Source organism: Scophthalmus maximus, chromosome 1 (assembly GCF_022379125.1).
Source record: "Scophthalmus maximus strain ysfricsl-2021 chromosome 1, ASM2237912v1, whole genome shotgun sequence".
In the NCBI taxonomy this organism is placed as follows: Eukaryota; Metazoa; Chordata; class Actinopteri; order Pleuronectiformes; family Scophthalmidae; genus Scophthalmus; species Scophthalmus maximus.
Window position 1 is genome coordinate 16,076,844 of NC_061515.1, and position 26,370 is coordinate 16,103,213.

A 26,370-nucleotide genomic window follows, 5' to 3' on the forward strand; every position below is an offset into this window, starting at 1 on the left:
GGTTAAACGTCATGATTGACAGCTGGAACATCAGGTCACGACCAGACACAATTGGTCAAGCACGTGTATCGGCTGAATTTTGACACTGCGTGTGTCCACCCCGTATCTCAGTAGGGGTAAGAAATTAATGAATAATTGAAGATTTTGGGTCTAAAAGGTCAAAGGTTAAAGTCACTGTGACCTCACTTGCTTCACATTCTTGTGAAAACACTATTTATGGAAAGCCACGTGGGACTTTCATTACATCTGCCACACATGTTCAGGTGAACTTAAGGATGTTTCAATGGTCAAAGGTCACTGTGACCTTGCAACATATGTTTTGGCCTCCATAATTACTAAATCATGACATAGTTTCACAAAAATTGGAATTGGTTGAGACTTATACAGAGATTAATTGCCAGATTAATTAACAGATATATGGCATCACTACTGTCATCTGAATCTATTAGATACATATGCTAACACGTTATGCCACTACCTACTGTACCTAGCCCAATACTTAGATTTGGTGAGGGTGGAAACTGTTGACACTCATGTGGGCTTGTACAAAAGAGTTATTTGTGTTAATGATCTGTCTCAGTTTGGATTAACCCTTAAAAATACCTCCTTGTTTTTTGCCTTTCATTTATGAGATTTTAATATTTCCAACTCCTCTTTCCTTTCTTTTTTTTTGACAATAATAATGACATATACACATATCAGCCACAACATAAAAACTGGTAACTGATATTAATGTTCTGCCTCATGTTGTACCTGAGCACATTTATTTCAATGACAAAACCTGCCTTTGTCGCATTGGTGCAATTCTTAAGCACACGAGCCAATGAGCGGTGTGGATTAAGCCTGCTCTATCTCGGCTTCAGGAAGGGAACATTGTCTGGGCAGGAAAGAGCATGAGACCACTGACACCGCACACTCGCTCAGCACCTCGGGGTATTTGATTATCTCTGTATAGCACCTGCTCACTGATGACCCCCATTACCCACCTGGCACTCAGGTCAGGGATGTATCACGTCAAATAAAATGTACTTCCTGACAATCTCACACACAAGGCCAAAGGAAATGTGGAGAGGCTGAAAGGAGTCCTCAACCACAAAACCGCCTGTGCATCTATGGGCTCATTTAATCACAAGCAATTGTGGAGCCACATTATATTTTTAAATTGGGACATAGGCACTCTCACATAGTTCGATCCACTACTAAATGCAATAATGAAAGTTTTTAAAATCACACTAAGATTTATAATAACATAGAACTTTATTTTTGACAGTGATACAAAAGGATAACAACTAATGAGTTCTGCTAGAAACTAATGGTGTGATCCTCTGAGAAGAACTCCTCTAGTAACATGTTTTACAATTCGCTCTTTGCCCAAGATGTAAACATTAGTGAAGCCAACTTTATGGCTTCCAAAATGTACTGTTTTTTCAATGTGTTTTTTGTTGGACTCCCATAGAGTCAATGGTGTCTTCGCATAGATTGTATTGTACGGTGGCCCTGAGAGCTCACAGCACTGCAACTTAAGAAAACACATGCAAATAGACAAAACACAATCAAATTAAGAAAACATCTTCATCAATTTGACAACACATGCGCAGCATTTAGAAAACGCGCTGCAAAGACCACAACAAAACACATTAAGAAAAAGAGATGCAAATAGACCGCAACACAACACATTAAGAAAAAGAGATGTAAAGACCACAACACAACACATTAAGAAAAAGAGATGCAAAGACCACAACACAACACATTAAGAAAAAGAGATGCAAAGACCACAACACAACACATTAAGAAAAAGAGATGCATCTGGACCGCAACACATTAAGAGAAAGAGATGCAAATAGACCACAACACAACACATTAAGAAAAAGAGATGCAAAGACCACAACACAACACATTAAGAAAAAGAGACGTAAATAGACCGCAACACAACACATTAAGAAAAAGAGACGTAAATAGACCGCAACACAACACATTAAGAAAAAGCGATGCAAAGACCACAACACAACACGTTAAGAAAAAGAGATGTAAATAGACCGCAACACAACACATTAAGAAAAAGAGATGCAAAGACCACAACACAACACATTAAGAAAAAGAGATGTAAATAGACCGCAACACAACACATTAAGAAAAAGAGATGCAAAGACCACAACACAGCACATTAAGAAAAAGAGATGCAAAGACCACAACACAACACATTAAGAAAAAGAGATGCAAATAGACCGCAACACAACAGAAGTGTTTCCAGAGGACACATCTCTTTTTGTTTTTTTTGTTTCCAGAAGACACTTGGAAGTGATGCACACGTCTGGACACGCTTGTTGTTGACGCGGATTTTGACTCACAGCGCTATTAAAGGTTGAGTAGGTGATTTAGAAAATCGCCGCAAAAACCGACTTGCTTCCTCCAGACCTCCGTCCCAAGCCCCGCCCCCCTCAACACACGAACGCGCACCATTGCCTCAGTCTGAGTCTGACTGCATCGGAGGAGGAAGACACGAGCGGAGCACAACATGCTGACCGACTGCTCGTCTTTCATTCACAGGTAAGAGAACACCGGACATTATCTGAATATAAACGTAAACAATGAACATGGCTATTGTCGGTGGGCACATTTGTCGAGCTTACATGTTAGTGTTGGGAAATATAATTGAAAATAGAGTTCTGATGCAGTAACTTGTTGCTGGCTAGTTAGCAACAGGCTGCCGCAGGCTAAGCTTAAACATAAACATGGTTAGCAGTTCTACAGAGAAAACATTTGTTTCAAGTTTATATTTTTAAACTTCAGCACATTTCAGCCATATTGTGACGATGAAACAGCTGCAGCACCTGTTTCATCGTCACAGCACCCTTTTTTCTGTTACTTTGTGGGACACAATGAAGGTGAATGTTGTACAGGACTCATCACATGTTGTTTAGCACGTCAGAGCTTCCACCATGAGGGTTGTTAGCTCAAACTGAGTCTACTCCAGACTCTGTTCAATGTATCTAATCATACATCGAGCGTTTATCATGTATCTAATCTAATCATGTGTTACTGTACAGGCCAGAACTCGAGGACTGAACTTGGAGCAGTGACGGGACACGAGCCTGCTGCTTCACTTACTACACCTCACATCAGCAGATGCTGCTCCAACGGGCCGTCCCGTTGCAGGTCAACCTACTTGTGTCTGCCAGAACTGCCCTCACACGTGGAAAGAAAGTGCTGTGGGCAACTTCATGACTCCCGTGTCCAGGCTGCCACATATGGAGGTTTACATTTTGCACACAGTATTTTGTGCAATACCAATGTTTATGTATGTTCTGCATAACCTGCTCTATGTTGTTGGAATAAAAATATTTTATTATTAAGGCCTCTTCCTTATACTTTCAGCATAAACAATCCAACCATTACATTTACCTCTTTACAAGCTGCACAAATAATTAGAACACAATGTGTCGATATGACACCTGTTTATTTTTTTTGAATATCGTACAATATACCAAATATATATTATAATATTAGCATACACAACATATGTACAACAATGAAGAAACTGTCTGCACAGGGTTTCCTAGCTCTAGTGTCAAAGCAGGTCTGTCAGCTGACGGGTCAGGCTGTGATGTCGTTGAGTCTTTAGGAAGTGGTCCTGTAGAAAGAATATCACAATAATAGATCAACATTAGTGTAAAAGACTGACAACACTACATCAGCATTATCTGCACTGACAAACAGTTTTCTGTGTCACGTTTTGTGGGAGCCAAGTATAATTGAGTTAGTGATTTGTTGGTGGACCAGCCACTCTTTCATATATATTTTTGTTATGACTTTGTTTAGATAAATATTGAAGATCATAATAGTGATTATGTATCTAATAGTAGTCCTGAGGTTCAGAATCTGTAAAAAAAAATAAATTGAATCAACCCACCTGGCATAAATGTTTACACTTTGGAATTTTTACAACATTGCCATATGGATTTTAAACACTTCATGCTCAACCTACAATATCCTAAGCCGACTCACCTGGTCCTCTGCTGACCTGGTTCTCTAGCTGTTGACGGGGATCGTCTGGTCTCAGTGCTCTGGTCCGTGGCAGACAACCTCCAGGTCCTGGACTTCTTCATGTACAACTTGCTGTACCTGGTATAAGAGAAAGGAGGTAAACTTAGTGCAATATTCACATTACCTTACATTGAACAGTACTTTTCATTTAATTTCCTGCCCGTCGTCCAGTCCGTAATGTGGGAGCAGGGAGACAGTTTCTCTAGGGCTGAAGCTCTGCATCGTTCCGGGACCTGCCCCTCATGCCCGGCGTTGCAGCATTTATTATTGCACACAGGCTGCAACATGCACATCAACTGCTACTACAAGCCTCTAGTCACGCACACCGGGCATTCTCACTATGCCTGCTCCACACACACACACACACACACACACACCGCTACGTCCTGCTCAGAGCGGATATAGATAAACAATCAAACGACATTGCTCACAGCTCCAGTGACGACACCCGGCGAACACACAGGCAGCTTTAGCTGTAGATACGCACAAGCTAACGTAGCGTTAGCTAACTTAGCTAGTGTCCTCCAGCGAAGCTAACTGTGCGCTGCCTGATGCACACACAACCTTCCCAACAGTTCTGCTGGTTACACAGTTCAAGAACATAAACCGCTTTCACCCAAATGAAGCAGAAAATTACCTTTCACCCTCTTCTCCTCCCGGAGTTGATCCCAGCGGTGAAGACCCACGCGATGTTTACTCTGTTCACTCCTCCTGTAGTCTCCACCCTCTTTTTGGCCGTAGCCGTCTCCGCTGCTCTGTCTGCTGCGACCGGAAGTTGTTGTATACACTTTCTCTGCCGTTCTGCAAATCTTTTCTTATTGAGTTCAGTGCAGACACTCGTCTTCTACCGGCGGCGGTGGCAGCAGCTACCACCGGCGGGAGAACCTAAATAGCGCTGTGAGTCAAAATCTGCGTCAACAACGAGCGTGTCCAGACATGTGCATCACTTTAAAGTGTCCTCTGCAAACACTTCCGTTGTGTTGCGGCCTATTTGCATCACTTTTTCTTAATGTGTTGTGTTGTGGTCTTTGCAGCGCTTTTTCTTAATGTGTTTTGTTGCGGTCTATTTACATCACTCCTTCTTAATGTGTTGTGTTGCAGTCTTTCCAGCGCTTTTTCTTAATGTTTTGTGTTGCGGTCTATTTGCAGCGCTTTTTTTTAATGTGTTGTGTTGCGGTCTTTGCAGCGCGTTTTTCTAAATGCTGCGCATGTGTTGTCAAATCGATGAAGATGTTTTCTTAATTTGCTTGTGTTTTGTCTATTTGCATGTGTTTTCTTAAGTTCGATGCTGTGAGCCCTCAGGGCCACCGTAGTATTGTCCCTCAAGGTTGATACTAAATGCTGAGTTACCAACGAAAATTGGACAGAACAGATTTGTTCTTTTTCTTTTAAGGATAGACACTTTGAGCTAAGCACAGAGAAGGACAGATCCTCAGTGAGCGAAGGTCAAACCTTTTCACAGACTGGCCCGTGAAGGTGGTGATCAAAATGCTGATTGTGTCCATGTCATGAAATGCTGTTTTCATTACTTTTTTCACCCGACATGTCCGCAGGTGTACTGTAAGGTAGAACTAGGGCACAAATGTCAACAGCATTAATCTACATGGTTCCTTCTGTTAGTCTTAAGGGTTTAGATTATGAATTCATAAGAAGACCTAGACACTGGCATCATTTCAGGCGGTTCATTTTCAAGACCAGTACTTGTGTTAATGAGACTAGACCCCCCCCTGAGAAAAAGTGTGGATATCAAAAACTGTAATTTTTTTAGTTATGAATATCATTTTAATAGTGGTTTCTCTTGGCAAAGTAAAAGCGTGAATGACTACGGCGATGTCATTTGGCCATGTGGGTGTTTTGGAATAGAGCACAAGCTTTCACAAATCTTGCAGGTTATTTTTTCATCCACTCAACTGTGTTAAAGAAATGAAGGAAACATATGCCATAAATGATACGTTGATTGCATCGCCACTCAGCTTTTTAATTAAGTCTGCTAATGGATTACGACAGCGCCTGAAACATTATGCATCGCATGCGTGCGTTCTTTAAAAGTTGACAGTCATGAGATGTTTGAAGTACATATCAATTATTATGTTATTTAAGAATAAATAAATAAATGTCAAATGGCCCTCAATGATTCACAAGGGATGATGTTTCTCCTGAGCTGTAAAATGAACTTATTCTCGCCTCTCGAACTTATTCTTGCTGTAAAATGCACTTATTCTTGCCTAAGACTTTCGTGTTCGGCTCATTCTGTATCACTATTTTGTTGTCGTTCCTCATTTGATTTACAAAATATCAAACAATGCTGTATATCATGCAGTCCCATGCTACACGGTATTGTCACACCCACTTCTACTGTACAAGGGTAATGCACTGATTGATGATGCAGCAAATATACAATGAAATACGAAAACGTGGTATCGAGTTCCTGAAGTCTGACAAATATCAATGACAGTACAATTAAAGTCAAACAGAAATTTGAAATTTCGTTACTATTTATACAAATATATTTAAAAAAAAATTCAAAATAGGGTGAACATGTTTTCGGATTTCTTTATCAAAACAGAACAAAGCTTTGAGCCTCCAGACGTGTGCGTCCCCCATGACTACAGTCAACTTCCACAGTGCACTTGGTTTGTCATCTTTTTTTCCAGCAAGGCCACATTATGTTGGTTACAGCATTCAATGTTTGTGATGTGACCCATTATAATGTTAAATTTGTATTCCACTTGGAAGGCGGGAAGCAAGCAAGTCAACAGAAATAACTTTTCACTAATTAAATGTGTATTTAACTCCCACTGAGTCATCAGCAGCTCCGGCACAGTCACCACTATGTTTTCTTGTGTTGTACAACGCGGGGGGATTTAGCTGGGAGTCGGCTGCGTCTCTTTCATGTGTCCATTTGCGGTAACAGCAAATGAGAAGACAGACGTTACAAAGTGCTCAAATCACAAACAGGACTAAGGGATAGCTACGCCAATGGCCCCTGACCTGATAAACTCATCCCTGCCCCCCACAGATGCTGTAATTAAATTGTTCGTCCTCAAATTACCACTAGCAACAGTACTCAAATTTCACAGTGATCTTTTTGGCAGCATTCCATTTTTGACCAAGTACGAAAACAATTACAAATTTCTTAGCAAATCTTTTTAAAACTTTGATTTAACTTTAACAAGACACACAAGAAAAAGACTGCTCTTTTCTGGTGATGCATTCAGGTGAGGTGAAGCTTCTCTTTATGCGGCTTGGCGGAGTCAACAGCATGACGGCCTGCAGAGACTTCAACTGGCCAACATGGCTCCAGTGGTACCATGCCGCTCTCAACATGCTGAGCTGCAGTCATGGCCCCTGTACCATGCTCTCAAGAGAAGTCCCAAGCACCCTCCCACACCTGCGCGGGAAAAGCCTTCCTGCGGTTGCCTCTCCCTTTTCCTCCTCCCACTGGCAGCAGGGCAGGCGGTAATTAATTTCCACATTTTAACTGGGAGGCAAAACGCTTGCGTCCTGGGATCGAGACGGTTGCCACCAGCCTACATTCTGGATTCAAGGGATTAGGATAATTAGCCCCCGGAAGAGTGGGCAGACAGATGGAGAGAGGAGACGATGGCACCTCGTGGCCGGGAACGCTGATCCCTCCTGTTCTTTCCTCCAGTCTGTCGGAGAAAAGAAGCGGTAAACAATAGTTTTCTAACCGAGAAAGCGAAAAACTACACACTAACAGATTGCCAAACACTCTTGCCTCAGGATAATCCATCAGATTTGTCTTTTTTTCCCACACCGCACATACATGGAAACATTTCCAAATGGATTCCTCTGCTGGGGAAAACTTAAAATGCTTACTAGTTGCAGGAATACGAGAAAGAGTGTATATGATGTTTGTCTATAGGCACAGCTGTAAGCAACACCTGTTATTTCTAAAAAAAAATGGGAGCCTGCTAATAATGTGTGATGGATGGGCAGGGCCATTTGACAGCAGCTCTGCCCTCGGCTGTGCTCAGCCTCCAGGATCTCTCAGTCACTTAATGAAAAAGAGAGTGGACTTGTTGCAAGTCACTGATGCAGAAAACAGATTAACTCAGCTGGGCCGTACTCGCCAAATATCATGTACAACTCAAGCATTGCCTCAAGTGGTGGGCATGAGGGCAGAAGGTACAAGAGGGGCAGAGGACGGGCAGAGAAGTTGACGTTATGAATGTTTGGTAGTATACAATACATACAGTACGTGCACAGTGTAGAGGTTGGATGGTTAATCACAATGTTTGAATATTTTTTATGAAAAAGCATGTGCAAATATGGAATATTTAAAAATGGAAGGATTAAATTGCTGGTGAATATGTTCCACTATCATGACACTGCATGAGAAAAACTAATTCAAATTGCATCATCAAAATATATTGTGTGCAAAAAAAGAAATAAAATAACGCAATCTTCTTCAGTTATTCATACATTTTTCTCAGAATCATTCATTTGGACATTTCTAACCTTTTCATAAAAATCTAATGTAAAATATGTCCATATGTTGACGATACAATTTCACTGAAAGCTTATGAAGGGTTATTGGCATAACAGGCACACATTAAGGATAAAACAATTATCTGATTATTCAAAATTTGTCAAACAGATTCATTAATTAATTCATTAATTAAATGCTTAAGTCAATTATAAAAACAAAAAAACAACATGTTTAAGCTTCTCAGATGGGGAGGAATCTATATTTTTGCAATGACTGTCCTTGGATGGCTGTTAATACAAATACAAACACACCAAGAAAACAGATGCACAACAACACAAATACAATACAATACTATTACAAACATCATCAAAGGTAACAAAAGGCGCGATAACCACCCACGACTGACCTGTCTGGCTTATTTAAATGTTTCAGGTTGAGTTTAAATTGATCCAGTGACTCTCTTTGAGTTATTCGGAGAATAAGCAGGTCCACATATTGATTACCTGACCACAAAGACATTTGCTCGAATGAGGCTTTACCGAGGGAAACCTTACAATTCCCCAGAGACGAGTCACTGGGCCATAAACCACAAGAAGCTTCACTATGTCAACGCGGCACCCGTATGAGCCAGGGTTTGTACTGTACGCGTTCACCGATGGAAGTTTAAACTGGAATTTATCTATGGAGACAGCACATCAAGCTGTAAACAGAACATTGATGCATATCTGATGTGGGGCAACGTCAACATTAATTATTTCTGGCCAATGCAATGGATGTAAGTGATGTATTTTTGTTCACTAGCTAGTCTCCAACTTTGCCTGTGCAGTGTGAAAAGTGAACGAAGTTAATGAATACAACAACGAGCTGAAATACAATAAAATACTTACTGATATGGATTAGTGCAGTTTAAATATAAGCAAATTTAATTAGATAATAAAACTTGCCAATTAAAAAAACAAGGTTTCATGACAAAATGGCAGCTTCCTTTCCAAAACTACAGTACAGCATCCCCCTTTCCCTCTTAATGTCAAATCATATATAGTTAAATAAGATGAAATGGGTATGGGATGAGCCCTCGTCTTTGGCTTCAGATTCTCACAGACCGCAGCAGCATCTCTGACAATACCAAAATGACATGCCCTCCAACATGTGTTTGCCTTAATGATTTCTAGCACCGGCTGACAGCCATCTCTCCTCCCCGAGTGTGTTTTTTGTGCTCCGCGCTCCCTCTCCTCGGGAGAAGCACATGGGAAAATAAGTGACACTTAGTTGCGGAGACTGCAGCGCAGTGGTGCACCGTTGTCTGAGGCTGGCATCTGACAGACCGCAATAGGGGGCCTGTAATTGTGAATAGGCCTCGACTAGTGAGGAGCAGGTGGAGGGGGAGGCAGCGACGCAGCGAAAGATTTTGACAGGTCGACAGCAGGTGTGTGTAAAGAGGATGTACTTGTTCCTGTGCGGAGTGGGTTGTATCACTCCAAGTGTTTTTTCATCGCGCTTCCTTTTTAAAAAAATCAGTTGGCTGTTTGTAAAACTGGGGCATTTCTGATGCGATTGTGGGTAGGTCTCCCATTCTTATTTCATTTAAAATAATGCATGCATTAATACGCCTGGTTCCAGCGGTGCGCTTTGAAGATTTAAAAAAATGTCAGAGTGCGGTATTGTTGTTCGGCAGTAATTCTAACGACCCGGCCGTAATAAATCTGTCGAGCGGCGAATGAGAAAGTGCCTTTGAGGTCACTTCACAGAAGTGCTCCTGCCTCCATTCAGCAGACTCGTATAATTAGAGTTCACTCTGGAGTTAACAGACTTTAACAACTTTACTCTTAATCACTGTGACCTTCAGCTTGAGTTGAATTCACGAGCGCGGCAGCAATTTCAAAGTGCAAAAGGCTTTTATTGTTCGACTCGAAAAAAAATGTGATGGTAAGCGTTTTGAAAGACATAGTGTCAAATTTCAAACGGCGAGTTTTCGACAGGTATCGAGGCAACATGTGGTTCACCAAAAAGAGCCAGTGGTGGTGTTTAGCAAGCGCAATTGCTTTTTTCTTCTTTAAGGGTTTGAAGGGGGAGAAGGTAGAAGTTTCCTCACTGTGTAAACTAGAATAAAGTCAAACAAACTTGTAAAAACAAATGTGGTAACATTAGATTTTATCAGGGCAAAAAACCCCTGATAATTTAACACACTGTGCAACACAACAATCATAAATCTTCCGGGGAGATGAACAATATCTAAAGCACAATGCATCATTTTCATATGCTCCAGTCTAAACTTAGCCGTTTTCATCTTCTGGGAAATACTTAGCGATCGGTTCTTCGTCTTAACAACAGCACCTGGCAGGGACACGACGGATCCTGTGGATTTTGTACAGCGGACCGCGGTTTGAAATAAGAATAATTATGTCCAATTTACCTGGTAAGCAATCATTTCATTCCCCTTGTCACATTGAATGAGGATTAATTTGCCGGGCAAATGTTACACAATGAATTATTGAATAACTCATCTCCCAAGTCAAATTAATCTTGAGGATTGATGATGTGGATGTAACCTGTGATCAGAGTAACACATTTCATGAGTCGTTGGTGGCGCGCGTCGCACTCACAAGGGCATTACCGAGTGATGACTTGATTTCTCTATCCCCCATTTGAATCCAGGTTGTAAAAACAAACAGTGGACGTCGGCGCAGCGGTGGACCGAATCGTGATTGCAATCGCCACACAGCCTTTTTAATTAAGTCAGCTAACGGATTACGACGGCGCCTGAAACAGCGCGCATCACGAGCGGGCATTCCTTTAAAAGTTGACAGTGAGGCCCCTTTGATGTTTGGGATCTGGGCTCAGTGATTGAACAACAGTTAGGCGGCTGTACCACTTGATTTTCTACAGTCTGTCACGCCCTCCTCGGAAAAAAACCTCTAACAGGATATTGTGGACAAGGTAGAGCAGTTCATCTTTAAGTTTCTTCAAACATCTTAGAGCCTCGGGCCGTCTCTGCTTTGAATGACAAAACAGGTCCTCGACTCCTATCCCTCGCCGACTTATAGTCCCTCTGCTTTCACATTTCAAGTACTGCCATCGGAGTGACTGTTACTAAACTAGTGCCGCATCCTAGTACTTAAGGAAGCAAGAGTATCACGGTTGTTTCCGCAGGTGCTACTCTCCCTCCTTGCCCACAAAGCCAGCTCTCTTTAGGCCGGGCGTCATGCTTGCTTGGTCTCTTGATCCCACAAGCACCCTTGAGATTGGCCAGGTGGATTTAGCAGTAGCCTCCTCACATAAGGCTTTTATTATAGTTTAAGATAGACATAAAAACAGAAAACAACAAAAAAACAAAACAATGGTGCACTTATGTCTCTCTGTCAGAGACTTCAGGGCAGGTGCTACCAATTTCCAAGCGTCCACAACATATATCCAACAACCCGATGGAATTCAACCCCACGCAAACCTCTCCCCTTGAAGTTACATTCATGTGCTACTATTGCTCCAGAATTAGTTTTTTGAATCTGACTATGAAGCAACAAATCTGTCCGTCTTGTATGTGGCTCACATTTCTTTAGGACCACTCATCTTATCGGTCCAAAGGAAGTGCAGTGGTCACGTGACACGTCTAATATGAATAAACTTTGGATACGGCGGTATGCAGACTGACATGAACATGTCTTCTTCTATGTCCGCACTTTGCCTTCATCCACAGTCCGACGCTGGTCGTCATGTCAGATTACGACTTATATGTTTTATCTCAAGCATTGCTCACTGACACAACCATTTCATGGCAGGCAGGTGTATTGCAGAGAACCTACGTTTTTTTTCTTCTATGAACACTTCTTTGTAAAAGCTGCAATACCACAAGACGCTGCACTTATAGTGATACGTTTATGGTGGATGCACACAAAGCCTCAAAGACCAGGGTTACTCTGAGGTTGAGGTAACTAAAGCACCTTAATTAGAAGACATTGAAACATTTTGCTGATAAAAAATGCTCTCCCGTTGCTTCATCAGAAAAGCTCAGCGCGTGGAATTAGTTCCTATGACAACAACACAAAGGCACAACACTCACCAGCAACAGTCAGTGTCTGAGCAAAATTGCTCCCGCAAACAGGCTTTTCTCTGTTAGTAGTAACAGTTTGTGCCCGATATATCACACAGCTCCGGAAAAAAAAAAAAAAAGAACCAGACAAGACAGAGCGCCCTGGAATAAAGGCACTGTATGCAGCACATATGCTCTCGCCTCATTGGGATGACTTGAAAAAAGATGTTGGGGAAAACAAAACACTACGTGGACACATGCCCTTAGGTTTCTCACAAAATGTATTTGCTGTTGCATATTAGCACGTGCAAATGATAGGGTTGAACAGAATCATTTGTGCAGGGGAGCTACGGTGATGTTTTCTGCATGTGGCCTCTTCTGTGTGCTTTCCAGCATGTGTGTGTGCACGTGCATATGTCTTATACATTTTTCTATATTCATGTAACCTCACCCTGCTGCTTACTGTAGTAGCAGTGATATTCCTTATTCTCTCTAATCTGTCTAATCATTATAAATGATCTTGGTTCAGTTCCCATTCGCATTCAGCCAAATGCATTTTGTATGAACTGGACATGCTGCAGCCACTGCAGTTGAATAATGGAGCCGAGTAACGTACTTGGTTTGATACTGTATGTTGCAGCAACTGTAGAAAAAGCTTGAATGTGAAAAGGTGGAACTATGGGATTAAAAACGTGACCTTGATTTGACACCAAGGCGCCAGCATTGTGGTGGCCGGAGAGAAATTGCAGTGTGTGCAGTTATTTTTTGCAAGCGTTTATTAGTAAAACAAAAAAAAACCTCAGAAGAAAAGCAGTAAGCCTGCCGGTTTCACCGGGTAATGGACTTGTCAGCTCTTGAGGTTTTGGAGTTTGTTGGGCTTTTGTCGCTCCCTGCTATTATTCAATTCAGCACCTTGATTTCTCAAGTCTCTGCTCGGCTGCTTTGTTTTGCACCAGGAACACATTTTAGCTTCTCCCCTCGGACCCGAGGTATTGAATTGCCTCTCATTCAAAATAAATAATCTGCTCCCATAATGCCCCTACTGTGTATTCCCACAAATGCTAAGCAGCCAAAATGCTGTTGTAGCGGCGGGATTTTCTGTTTCTTTTTCAACAGCCCATCAATAGTATTAGGCCCGCCAGATAAAAGCACTGAGACTCGACTGCACAGGGAGGCGCGGCTGCTATGAGGTATGGATTCGCCTTGGCCCTTTTTAAACTTCATTCGAGATTTCGTGCCTTTTTCATTTGGCAGAGGGAAATTCTATCAGCTCGGGCAGCATGCATTACTCTGCAGTGGGTGGGATGAGGTTTTCATTATAGCTTGTAAGGCTTTGTGATAGGTTAAAGCAAATTCCATGGACAGAAAGGAGCAGAGCTCCAGATTTTCATAATAATAACTTCCTGATCGTGTAATTAAACGTCTATTTAACTGTCACTCACTCCGACCCCACTAAGAACGCAATCAAATCTGTCCCAACACATTACGACATTAACCAGCCAGTTGTTAATTGTTCTTGGACTTGTACCTTTAAAATTTAAAGACATTATACTTTTAAAATGTCGCTCAGAATGGACTTTTTGTTGTTGATGTTTTCATTCATCAGCAACAATCACACAAAAATATAATCTAGAGCTGAAAATATTAGTTAATCGAATAGTGGATCCACAAAATTGTTGCCTTGGTTGACATTAATCTTGGTCTCACCAGTCCAGAAAACAGTTGCAGAGCTTTTTGCGGCTCATCCCTGGAATTTCGTTTGTACATTCCGATCTGGCCTTCCGATTCTCACTGCTGACATGGCCTCTATATTTCTGCTCTTGAAGTCGACTTTGAACGGTCTATTGTGTTGCCTTCACCTGTGCCCTGTGGAGGATGGTGCTGATGTCACCGACGGTTATATTTGGGGCTTTATCTTCCCAGTTCTCCGAACGCTTGTGCCTCAACTGCTGTCGTTGTCCCTGGCCGACCTGTGTGGTGTCGGAGTGTCCCACATTTCTCAGCTTGCTTTTCTCCCTTAGACTCTGGTCCTCATGTTGGTTTGTCCTTTTTTTTTTAACTAAAAACGCATTCCTCATAGGTGAAATCCAAGGCTAAAGCTAAGAGTAGACATTCAGAGCAATTTACTATTTAAGGGCTTTTTCTGAAAGGAAAACTTTGCTCACTTGGAAATGAGTGCTCTGTCCTAAGTTCTTCAACACATCTAGATGCAATAACCAGGAAATAAAAGATGAAATTCCCGTTTCGATCTTAAACCCAAATGTCTTCAGTGTACAACAAAAACAAAGGCTGCCATTCCAGCAGTTCTGCACATGCAGCCTGTGCTACAGTTTCTAGCTTCGCAGTTGTCGGAAGTCTGAGCAGAAACGGTCATCATACTTCAGACAGGTGCGCCTTTCCACTGTGCTTTTCAGGCGGATGATCAGACATGATGCACAGCCTGTTGTGCAGACAATGCACAAGGCGCGCGCACGTCACGTGTTCCCTCCACAACAAAGCGTCGGCTGATTGTCAGTGCTCCACACGGAGTCGCTATAGCGGGGCCCCTTGTCCGTGTCAGGGATCAAAGCAAACGCTGAAGACAATTTATGCTGTGCAGCGTGTGTGACCATCGCTCTGAGTGCGAGGGCGAATGGAGAGCGATGTGAGAAAATCAGTCGTTGGTGTTGGTCGGAGGTTGTCGGCAAGGAGACTGCGCTGTTGTTAGGATGCCCTGTCCAACTCCTTTGAGTCATCGTCAAATGAAATATCAATGTGTGATTTGTAATAATGACGGACATAGATAGAAAAAAAAAATAAGGGTACATCATCTGTATAGAGTTTCATTTTAATACGAGCAAAGGTTCGGTACCACGTGGAGATCCTCTGATTAGGTCACATACCAGGTTGTTTTGGAACATGAACAAACGAGGCTCTTGAATTACAGTTTTTGGAAAATGAACTGTCCTCAGAAACAGGTACAATTCCCTGACCTTCAATATAAAATAAATGTGATAAGGGATGTTGTATTAAGATATTACGAATTAAGCGCTGCAGGGGATTTTCAGGTGTATGAGGGAGAGATAAATCCAGGGGATGCGAGAAGACTATAATCTGATATCTTTGGTGAATTTAATAGAGAAAAACATAAAAAAAAAAAAATCTTAAGCATTTTTCTACAGCATAGCTCCGGGACTTTATCAGTGCCTGTGTAATGAAACGCACACATAATGGGTTTGTTTAAAATGCCCTAATGGTGTTCTTGGTCTGAGTCCAAAGACTCTCAGAAAGGCAATGCAGGAATAATTTAGACTAGATTTAACTTTGGGCCGTAAATTTTTGTCAAGGGCACTGATCTCATTAGAATCCCCCCCCCCCATGCCACTGGCTGACGTTTCTTTTTGTGCTTTGGCTTTTTGACTCACACGTGTTTCTTTGATTCCGATTCTGCCGCAATTGCTGGTGCGAGGGGAACTTGGCACAATGAACGGAGATTGGCGATGACACTCGCTGCACCTGTCAGAGCTGACCAGATCAGGTAATGAGGAAAGTCTCTCAGGATGTTAACGGAGCCATTAAGCACTCGTGTGTGAAACCGCCAGGAAGCTGGCGTTTTTAAATCGCAGCAGCCGAACTTAAGATTCACCACGCATGCCACTGAAATGTAAATATCCTGCCTTTGCGAGGATGAGTTGGCCTCCTTCTCCGTGCTCTAATCGGCTTTGTGGAGACGGTGCAAAGTGCTTAGGAATAACGCTTCTGCTCTGTGATAAAACAGGCAGCTTTGATTATAAACCTACAATAGTCGAACCGTGTTCAAAAAAGAACTAAAATATAATCTCCGTGCGTTTTGCTCACCACACCGAGAACAAATGTCTTTCGTTCGTGACACAATGTGTACGCAACCGTCTCTCACCCAATGCCTCTCGTTGTGTCATTCGGTGTTGTTTTTGTCTGAAAGCTGTAGATGGATGTGTTGATTTGACAAGAATATGAAAACAAAAAACAGTGTTCATAAAAAGATGAATGTCTATGTGATTTAAATATAGACCTACTTTTTTTACAATGGGGGTTTCATGTTAGCTGTCAGTCAAATCAGTGCAGTCAAAAATGTTGACTAACACATGAATGTACATTCACAGGAATGTACTTTTATGCACATTTTGCATAGATGTGTTGAAATGAGAGACGTCTACCGACAGCGTCTCAAATTTTGATTCTATGAATGTCGATTTTCATTCAGAGGTTATCGGTTAATGTCCCCTCGGTTGACTGGTCCTTCACATTCATTGCTCTGTGCTCTCTGCTAATCCTCATGAGGACATGGCCCTCTGCTCACACCCTGAGGGGAACGATTGCCCTTCTCATACCACCAGCGAAGTTGGAGAACGTGGATATATATATATATATATATATATATATATATATATATATATATATAAATTTAAAAAACGAGCGCCCAGGGCTTCAATTCCAATGTGTTGAGATTGTTCCTGTTCCGGAGCGTGTGAACTCTCGCGCAGACACAGCGGAGTTCATTTCCATTCGAGTGCCACCTGTCCCAGAAACCAGCCAGAGGTGTCCCAAATGATCGGACCTGCACCTCCCCTTCATTTGTCTGCATTAACTTTGCATGTGTGGTCCGTCCAATAATAAGTGGGGCAGATTTATATTTAGCCTCGCCTCCGATGACTTTGAAAAACAGGGTCGACTGTTCAGACCTCTTCCAGCCTCTCCGCTTGAGGGTCTTTTTTTTTTTTTAGCTTCATATTTAAGTTTGATAATAATCAGGTTTACCATGAATACTGAACTGCCTGGAATTAATTGGGTTGCAATCAAGCTCCATGCACTTTTTTTTTTCTCAATTTGTCAGAGATGTTTACTGTCTTTTACAAAAGTAAGACAAAAGATCATAAAAGATACTCTGCCTCTGGTAAAAGGCACTAAGCTCTGGGTGAGGGTGGGGGGAGGGGACAGTAATAGCACTGTCAAAGAGTTTTATACGTCGCTGAACTCAAACTCTTGTTCTAATTATGTTAAGCATTAAAGCAACTAAGTGGTTGTCAAAACTGCACGGTAATAAGGTGGCCTAAATTAAACAATGCCTCTCCGTTTTAGTATGGACTTTGAAGCTGCTCGCAGCAGTAAACACGGGCCCCGATATTAATTGCACCTTTAGTTGTAAAATCAATGTCGATTGCACTGCACGGTTTTCTGACCCAAAGCAGTCGCCTAGCCCTCCTACCTTCCCAGACCATACATCCAAGTGCGCAGCTCGGACACTGCTCAGCTCAATTGGTCAGTGGCAGGTTTGTGGACCGTAGCTTAAAAAAAAAAAGAGCTCCCCCTCAAAGTGCCACTAATGAAACCGAAGCCCTCAAGACCCAACGCAAAGGATATGGACATAAAAGCTGGATGGTGAGGTCCCTGAGGTGGAGGGGCCATCGCAGTCAGTCCCCCCGGTGCTGCTGTTTTTACGGACAATCATCACATTATATTGATCCCGAACAATAAAATGAGATATAATGGAAGTTGAAAGGCTTAAAAGTAAAAGTTACTCTTCACATATTTTATTCTTTTAATTATTTATTTTTTATTATCCAGAACGAATGAGAGATAACTTTCAGGTGTCTTGTATCTCCTGATTGGAATGACATACTATAAAAAAAAGGACATCAAACTTTGTTGAGGGCTTTAGGAGCAGAGGGAAAATAAAATCCCTGCAGTACCAACGCAGTGATCTCACTGGAACAAAGGAAGGCGCTGTGATTTTTTTCCACACTGTGCTGTTGCTTGTAAGATGAAGCCCCCCCCTTTGCTCGCACACATACACACACATACCTGTCACTTTACGCGCTGTTATTTTGTTAGCTCACCGTTGTCGTGGAAATGATTCTCATACAGATGTAGCATTTTTCTGCTGATGGAGAAAAAAACACCCTGCATAACATCACTTCTCTTGTAAAACTCAAGTGCAGAATGCTGGAGAAGTTGTAGATTGAGTGTCTCGTTGCCGTTAAAAAGTGAAGCGTTATATGGCTTTCGAGTATTTCAGGAGTTTTCCCAATTTTCACACTTGCATGAATATTCAATTTGACATTATACTGTGCAGCAGGATGAGGGAAACGTGGTTGACTATTATGAGGCTTCAAAGCTGGTTTATGTGAAACAGTATCATCAGGGTACAAAATTTTGCTGCATTGAGTTAAGTTAATATAGCTTGTTTTTTGTTTTTTTTACAAAGGTTTGTGTTTCTCTTTGAGCAGACAAAGTAGATAGTAGCAGAGTTTGTACTGTATTTTTTGAACCGTAGAAAAAGGAGACTGAGCTTGCTCAGGGTCATGATAGAATTGCTTATTGACATATCTGGCCAAGGATATAACTTATAATATGACTCTGTGTTGTAGTCATCTTTGTATAGGTCCACGGTCAAAACACAAAAGCGTATTATGTAAGTTGCACCTTCCCAAGCTGTTGTTTATGCACAGCGTGGAGCTGTTTCCTGCTGCCGAACACCTTTGCGTCCCACTGTGTGCCAAGGCTGCAGGTCGGCATATTTTCCCGCCACCATATGTGGACAAAGAAAGGTGGCGGCGGGTAAGGGGATAGATGGGGCTTGGGATGGTGATGGACACAGGTAGCTTGGCACATACGGAGCCCCCGTCCACCTGGCGTTAGTCACCATTGTCTCGCTTCACGTTTCCCTGGCACGCCGTTTGATTGAACTGGCGGCGAGGTAAGGATTTGGCACTGGGTGGGGCGCTGCGTCCGTGATAACAATAGGCCATAGGCAGGGGGAGGGAGGCGGCTGTTTGCACTGTGCATTGTGAAGCAGGATTGTCTGACGCAGGTTCACTGTGCATTGTGCAGTTTCTGGAAGGGGATTTGTGGTTTTCTGAAAGGGCACCAGAGTCCCACCGCTCCGTGTGGCTAATCAATTCAGCGTCCTCGCCGGGTTGTCCCGCGATTGTGCTCATACAGTATGAGGCAGATTCCCTCGACCAAAGGATCTCATTTGCACTGCCAAGTTCTTATAGCGTACAGGGAGAAGGGTACACCGATTACTTCTAATTTGGAGAAAAGGGTATTTTCATTGCAAGCACGCCCGACACCCCTAATCATGACCAGGGTGCCCTGCACGGTGTAGAGCACCGGCTCCCGCCCTGACAGATTATCCGGTGTGAATGTTTGGGAATGATAATGAGATCCAAACACCTCACTAAGCCGGGAAGAGAGGGTGGAGACCGGAGAGGGGAGCGCGAGCGAGAGGAAAGTGAGCGGTGGAGAGGGTGAGCGATAGCTGCGATAAATTGCAGAAGCAGAACCACTTGAGCATAAAATTAGATTTTACAAATGTGTTGTTACCTGACAGTCCACTGACAGAGGAGATATCACAACATTATAGGTCTTGCAAGACTGCTACTAATCGTATCAAATAAATAAGAATGCCTCTCAGCTGTGATACAGCTCCATGGAGATCCAATGTGGACAGTGGGTTAGGGGCAGAAATAACATAATTAAAACATCCCTTCTCATTACAGACCTAAATTCAATTTATATGATAATACATTAAGCTCTGGGAAAGCTGTGCACACGACAACACATTTGTCTAAATGCTGCGACACCTCAAACATTGCCATTGACTGGCGATGTCGAATTTGAAAGAAAAGCTGCTCGCGGTGATATTTCTCTCGTCGCCGTGCATTTCTGTTATCGTTCACTAGCCGAGATCAGATACTGCTGCTGCAATATGTGATTGTTCAAATTCTGTAACAGAGTTATGGAGTAATAGTTAATGAAGCAGTGAGCCCAGAGAGGCCACGGTTTGCAATCATTTTAGAACAGCTATGGGGCGGTATTAATCATGGATATAAGGTAACACAATTTATTTCAGCGATGTGGACATTCTGTCAAAAGTAAGACATATACACAGTCATTCTATATAATGAATCTAGCGATTGAGGAGACAATTGTTTTGGCACATTATCGGTTGCTACAATAATAAGCTGAATACATCATTAGGGCATGAGAGGAGACTGAGTGAATCAGTCTGAATGATGAATGGAAGTCAGTGTAGAGCCGACAGACACGGTGTGAGGGACAAGTCTCCGAGGCTTCATGTAGCGTACGCTGCAAGAAACAGAAAGAAGAAATAGTGCGTATCTGTGTGTATATGAAAATGTGTGGCACTGTGAGTAAATGTATACTCTTTTATTCCAAGGTGATCAATTCAGAGAGACATTTTTTACCTGATATTTATTGCATGATATTTCAAGTGCAGTAGATAATGATGGTTATATCTGGTATAATGCAACCGTTTAAACAACCGTGACGTCATTAATAATCCTGCAGTTTTGTGACAGTTGGTCTCATGCTTCTGTACATTAGGATTTTTTTTTTCATAAATTAGTCATATTCTCAGATCTATACCAGAAACCACTTTATACATTTGCATGTATATGGCATTAAGCTAAAACAAACTGCTCGGTCCTTCATAATCTGAGGATAAACAGTAGTGTAGTGGTTGTATTAATATTTTCATATTTGTCCTTGTTGTTTTACCAATTGAAGCAGTGATGTTAACACATCTCTTAAGTGTGTTTATACTCTGATTTCCATGAGGGGAAAAACAAAAGGATCAGATGTAGAATATATCACACCATTGTTGTGATTCTGAAAAAAATGTGGCTTTATTCTTCCAGTTACATTAATATTACATGCATGATCAGTGTACACAGACACTTTCATGTAACAGCGGATGCCACCCATGATGCAACATGGCCCATTTAATCCTTTAAGCTACACCATCCTTTAGCTTATGTTTGTAATGTAATCACCCACATGACCAGAACACAGTAAGCAGGCACTGTAGAATAATCTTGTCCCGCCTATTAATCTATAGCGGGAACAGTGCTTGTGGTCCTGACATCATTTTGACTTTTTGATCATATGTCTTTAAACATAATTAGAATACTGGTAAGTAGAATGATGTTAAAAACATATCAAACTGGTATTCATTTAAAGTTTCAAGGAAAGCTTATCATACTGTATTCTAGTATTTTTATTTGTTCAACAATGTCACATGCCTAACTGAGATTAATATACTTGACGTGAGTCCTTCACGCCGTCAATAGTCGTTTGTGGCAGTTGACATGTGTTCAAACATCGGCATGTCAGCACACACCTGTCGTCATGTTTTAACAAAATCAACAGAACAAAAATTAAGTGCATGTGGTACATTCTTTATGGAGGATTTGTGATCGATGCTGCTGTATATTACACTACATGGTGGTTTTGCATGCCGCATATATATGTCCGTACATTTGTCCTCTATAATTAAGATTTAAATATGAATTTGTTTGGATTGAAAGTCTCTGGTGGCATATTCACCCGAGTAATTAATCACCCATTCACCTATGCTCCTCTCCTCCTGATAAGGGTCGCGCAGGAGATGGAGCATTACGAAGAAAAACAATGGTAACGGCGTGAAACAGGTTGCTGACCGACTGCAGGGTCGACACACACGGACGGATACAATCACACTCAACACACACAGGCAATTTGGAGTCTTTGATTCCCCGAGCCGCATGGGTTTGGACTCACGGGAGGAAACGAGAGCGGTGCAGTGACGCCCAGGTGAACATGGGGAGAAGAACCACAGCTAGGATCAAACCTAGAACCTCCTTGCTGTGAGGTGTCTCTGGTAGCTAATGAGCCGACAAGCTGCCAGACAACATTAATTAACCAGCCCCCTTAATTTCCTGTCGTGATACTTATCATTGATTATATGTAAAAGATTCATGGCCTGCTTATTATAACTTTTTTTTGGGGGGGGGATACCAACGTCAGCATTGGCTCGCGTCAAGCTCAGTAATGCACAACTGAGTGTTTTGTTGTTGCCCATAATTATGAGGATCGTCCCAAAATTGGCTGCTTCTCCAAATGTTCGTGGTGGTTTGCGTGTGGCGCTTTGTGTGGCGGTCATTGTTTGCGGCGACCATTGTGCAACTGAGTGCCGTTGAACGTCCGGGCAGACGGGGAGCTATTCACAGAGAGATTGGGAATCCCACCAGTGAAAAGAAAGAACAAAAGAGAAACACTCAGAAATGCAGTGGGCGAGCATGCATGTATCCAAGAGTGTAATGAGCTAGTTTCATTGTTTAGGCTGGTTTGTTGGCAGCAAGGTTTTTTTTCTTTTTTTCCAACAAGCTCAAGGTATAATGCAATACAGGGCAATAAAAATACAATATTTATTTAATCTATGTACCCATCTGTCCATGCGTATGCATTTTTTATTGCATTTGCTGTATATACTGAATTATTTAAATACATTTTCAGCTTAGGCGAGTAGTACCAGGGAAATCTGTGAAATCAATTTTGTTTAGAGGGAACCCCCCCCACAAAAATGAAGTTAGCAAGAATTAGAAGGACAAGTGTGGTAATGTTATCAGTGTTGTTGTGAGACTCTTTGTAACTGCATGTACGTCCAGATTCTTGCCTAGCAGAACAAAAATAACATAAAGGTCACCGATCTTGCCTGTGCTCCGCAAATTTTATGTTGCACAAGGGCAAAAGTATCACAGTATTAAGCCAGAAGTAAAAAAAAAAAAGTAAATAAACTAAATAAAGTGATGATATCAGAAATGACCTTGCTGTGCTTTTAAGTTGTGGTCACTGCTTTTTTCCCCCTGTACACAAAACACTGAGTGAAGTACTTAAACTTCAGCTTTCTGAATTTCTGATTGGCTGAAAGAATAGATGCCAATCTGACAGTCTTTGATTTGTGTTTTTGTGCGATTGCTGTCAGGATAGAGACAAACGCATTTCCATTAACAGCCATGTTTACATTGCGTAACAACTACAAACAAGTGGGTGACAATTATAGCTGAAGGGAAAAACAGTGGGGCTCTGATGCTATAACATGGTTTTTTGAAAGCTTGTACAGATGAAATGTGAGACTTCACATGTGTACTTTAGGCCCCGCAGAACCCTCCGCACCAATGTTTCGTAGACACATAATTTACCATCTTAAATAATTACATCCCTTGCACTTGCACCCATATGGTTAGGTGAACTTGTTTATTAAACCTTGATTAATTTTAGTTTTTGTTCCAATATATTGAACACCGTGATATCCTGTATGTTGTACATTGTATTCTGTAAACTATTATTCGTAACCACTGTAACATTCCCTGGCTTTCTCCTTTCTTGTCGCCTTTGCTTTTGTGCAATTTCATGAGCAAATCTCGTAAGCTTAACATACATACAGTGCGTTCTAATGGCTTTTGATGAAGAAACACGTATAAGTCGTATCAGCAACAGTCTCTCTTTCTGTCTAAGGTTTCTTCAGCTAACTCTGCAGGAAGGTAAAACCATGAGTCTACATTTATTACTTTAGAAAATTAATTAGGAAATGACTTTCATACAGTGACCCTGAGTAAAAAGTGAAGTAACTAAGGGTGTGTGACAAGTTTTAGTAGCTATATAGTGCATAATTCTGCACAATCACATAATCAAAATCAGATTTTTATCATGTCATACAGTACCAGTACAGTTGTCCCTCTCGTTTCTGTCGACATGTCTCTAAAGTTTGGGCGGTCCACTTGACAGTACTCTTTGCACTCCGGGAGTGGTCCTCTCTCCACGGGCATCAGTCTATTGGCGTTTGAATGCAGCCAAATTCCTCGAAGAACAAATTAGGGAAACGGCTGCAATTAGTGTCTGATTTATATATTGTGTTGGGACCTTGGAGGCTAATTAAAGGCCTTTGTGTTCATGTCTATAGACATGCTAATTTGAAGCCTTTTGACGATGATTCACAACATCACGTCTCCAATTCACACGCGCCCACCGTAATGACTAACATCCAGCATAGGGATCTGGTAAACATGTTCCATAATATTCCAATCTCTTCATTATTAGAGTGAATATTTGGGTGATGCTAAACAGAGCAGATTTTGCCTTACGTGATGGAGTTGCAGGGAGCTTTTGCACATTACGCCTCGCTGTGGTATTTATGGGAGGAATTCTAAAAGTGGTAAACCAAATTATCCGCGGGAGTTTCCTCCCAAGGAGCAGGTTTTTGCCCCTTGTTTATTAAATTTGTGGGAGTGTTTCTGAGCAATGCACATTTTATCCTCTTAACAGTCAAATTGCTATATACTCCAGTGATTACTTAATGTACTCCAATGAGATCTCCCCATGAAATGGAAGGATTCATTTATTTTAATGTGTCGCATTCCACTGGGCGGTTTATGCATCATGCCCCCCCACAATCCCGGTCGGGCTTTGAGTCAGAAATAGTGAGAAGATGTTGGCTCCCAGACTCGCCACCCTGCCCACAGCAGCAGATATATGATTCTGTGATCCGGGCACTGGGGGTCTGTTCTGGGGCATCAGTGGGTCACGGATGCTGTTTACAAGCTCAGCTCTCTGCAACCAGGTATTCTCGAGGATTAGTGGAATAACACCAGGCTGCCAGACTGTTTGTGCAATAGGCCATGGGCGTGCAAAAAATCCAAAGCACCGAAAATACACAAAAATGAAATAAAAAACAAATCACTTTGTACTCTTTAAATTCTACATGGCCTCATTGAATTAGCCTTTTTTAATTGAATTTTCCTGTACCTTCTAATAGTGGTTAAGGAATGGATTAAGCCAGTAACTACGGATTATGATAATTTGAATTTTAATCCTATATGTACTAGTCAACCAACAGAAAATGAACTGGCATCAATTCAAATCAACATTACATTGTCTGCTTTCAGGGAATACGGTTAATGGCAAATACTTCCATGACTTTCTGCTGCTCTGCCCTTCGATATGTTATTGTAAATTGGATCATCCTATGGGTTTGAAAATCTTGGTGGGACAAAGCAAGCAGATGCAGTCACCTTGGACAAAGCAAAAATCATCAATAGATTAATAGATCATTAAACAGATCAGGTAAAAAATTACCTGATTTCCTAAGAGCAGGTGATGTATGGATGAAACTTCACCACTAAAACACAATAGAGACATAGAAAACAACACCAACAATACGTTCCATAAAGTGGAGTATTAACAGACCCTGCAAAGAGATATGAAATGATAATTAACGTCTAAAGAGAGATCCTTTAAATGCATGTACTATGATTTGGTGTTTAGCAATGTGTGATCTTCAGGCAGAAGAAGGATAATTTAAAAACTTAAATGCAGATATTTGTAACTTTTGATGACAGTGAACTTTTTTTTTCTTCTCTTCTTTTAGACGAGATAGAAGATGGCGGGGACATTTTGCTTTGTTATTGAAAGGGATAATACGATGAGAGTGTAGGTGGAGGAGCCAGTTTCTCTCCATAAGCTGATGTTACAGGCGTCTTTTCAAGAAGCTGTCTCAACTGTCCTCTTCAAGGCCGCAGCCGAGCCGCGGAGGAACTTTGTTGTCTCACATTTAACAGTGCTTGTGTTCGTTTTACTTTACCGATTATGCACACGAATCGTGGATCTTCGAACTGTTTTACTGTTAGATGCCGGGGACGTGACAGTGAGCTATTTACAAAGGAAAAGTTATGTCTTTAAAATGAAGCAATTTCCGTGACTTGTTTGACTGATTAGATACTTTGCCCTGTACATAATTAACAGAGTCACATTTTAAATGAAGTCTACGAAGATGTTGCTCGAAGTAACAAAGACATGAGATATCCTGAATTATGGAATAAGCTCCAAAATCACTTGATCCTACATCTCCTATAATGCAATAAATAATAATAATAATATTTTTTGTTTTGATTACAAATCTGTGGATAAATGCTGTCATTTTTCCCTGTTTGTACAAGTCAGGCTTTATGTTCTGAAAATCAGGTGAGATAACCCCGATGACATCACT

At 41.6% G+C, this 26,370-nt stretch overlaps 1 protein-coding gene across 1 annotated transcript in view; it reads left to right on the forward strand.

The window, feature by feature from the left end:
- grik3 (glutamate ionotropic receptor kainate type subunit 3) overlaps positions 1-26,370 on the forward strand; it is a 91,688-nt gene that overhangs the window by 23,549 nt on the left and 41,769 nt on the right. The window lies entirely within an intron of this gene.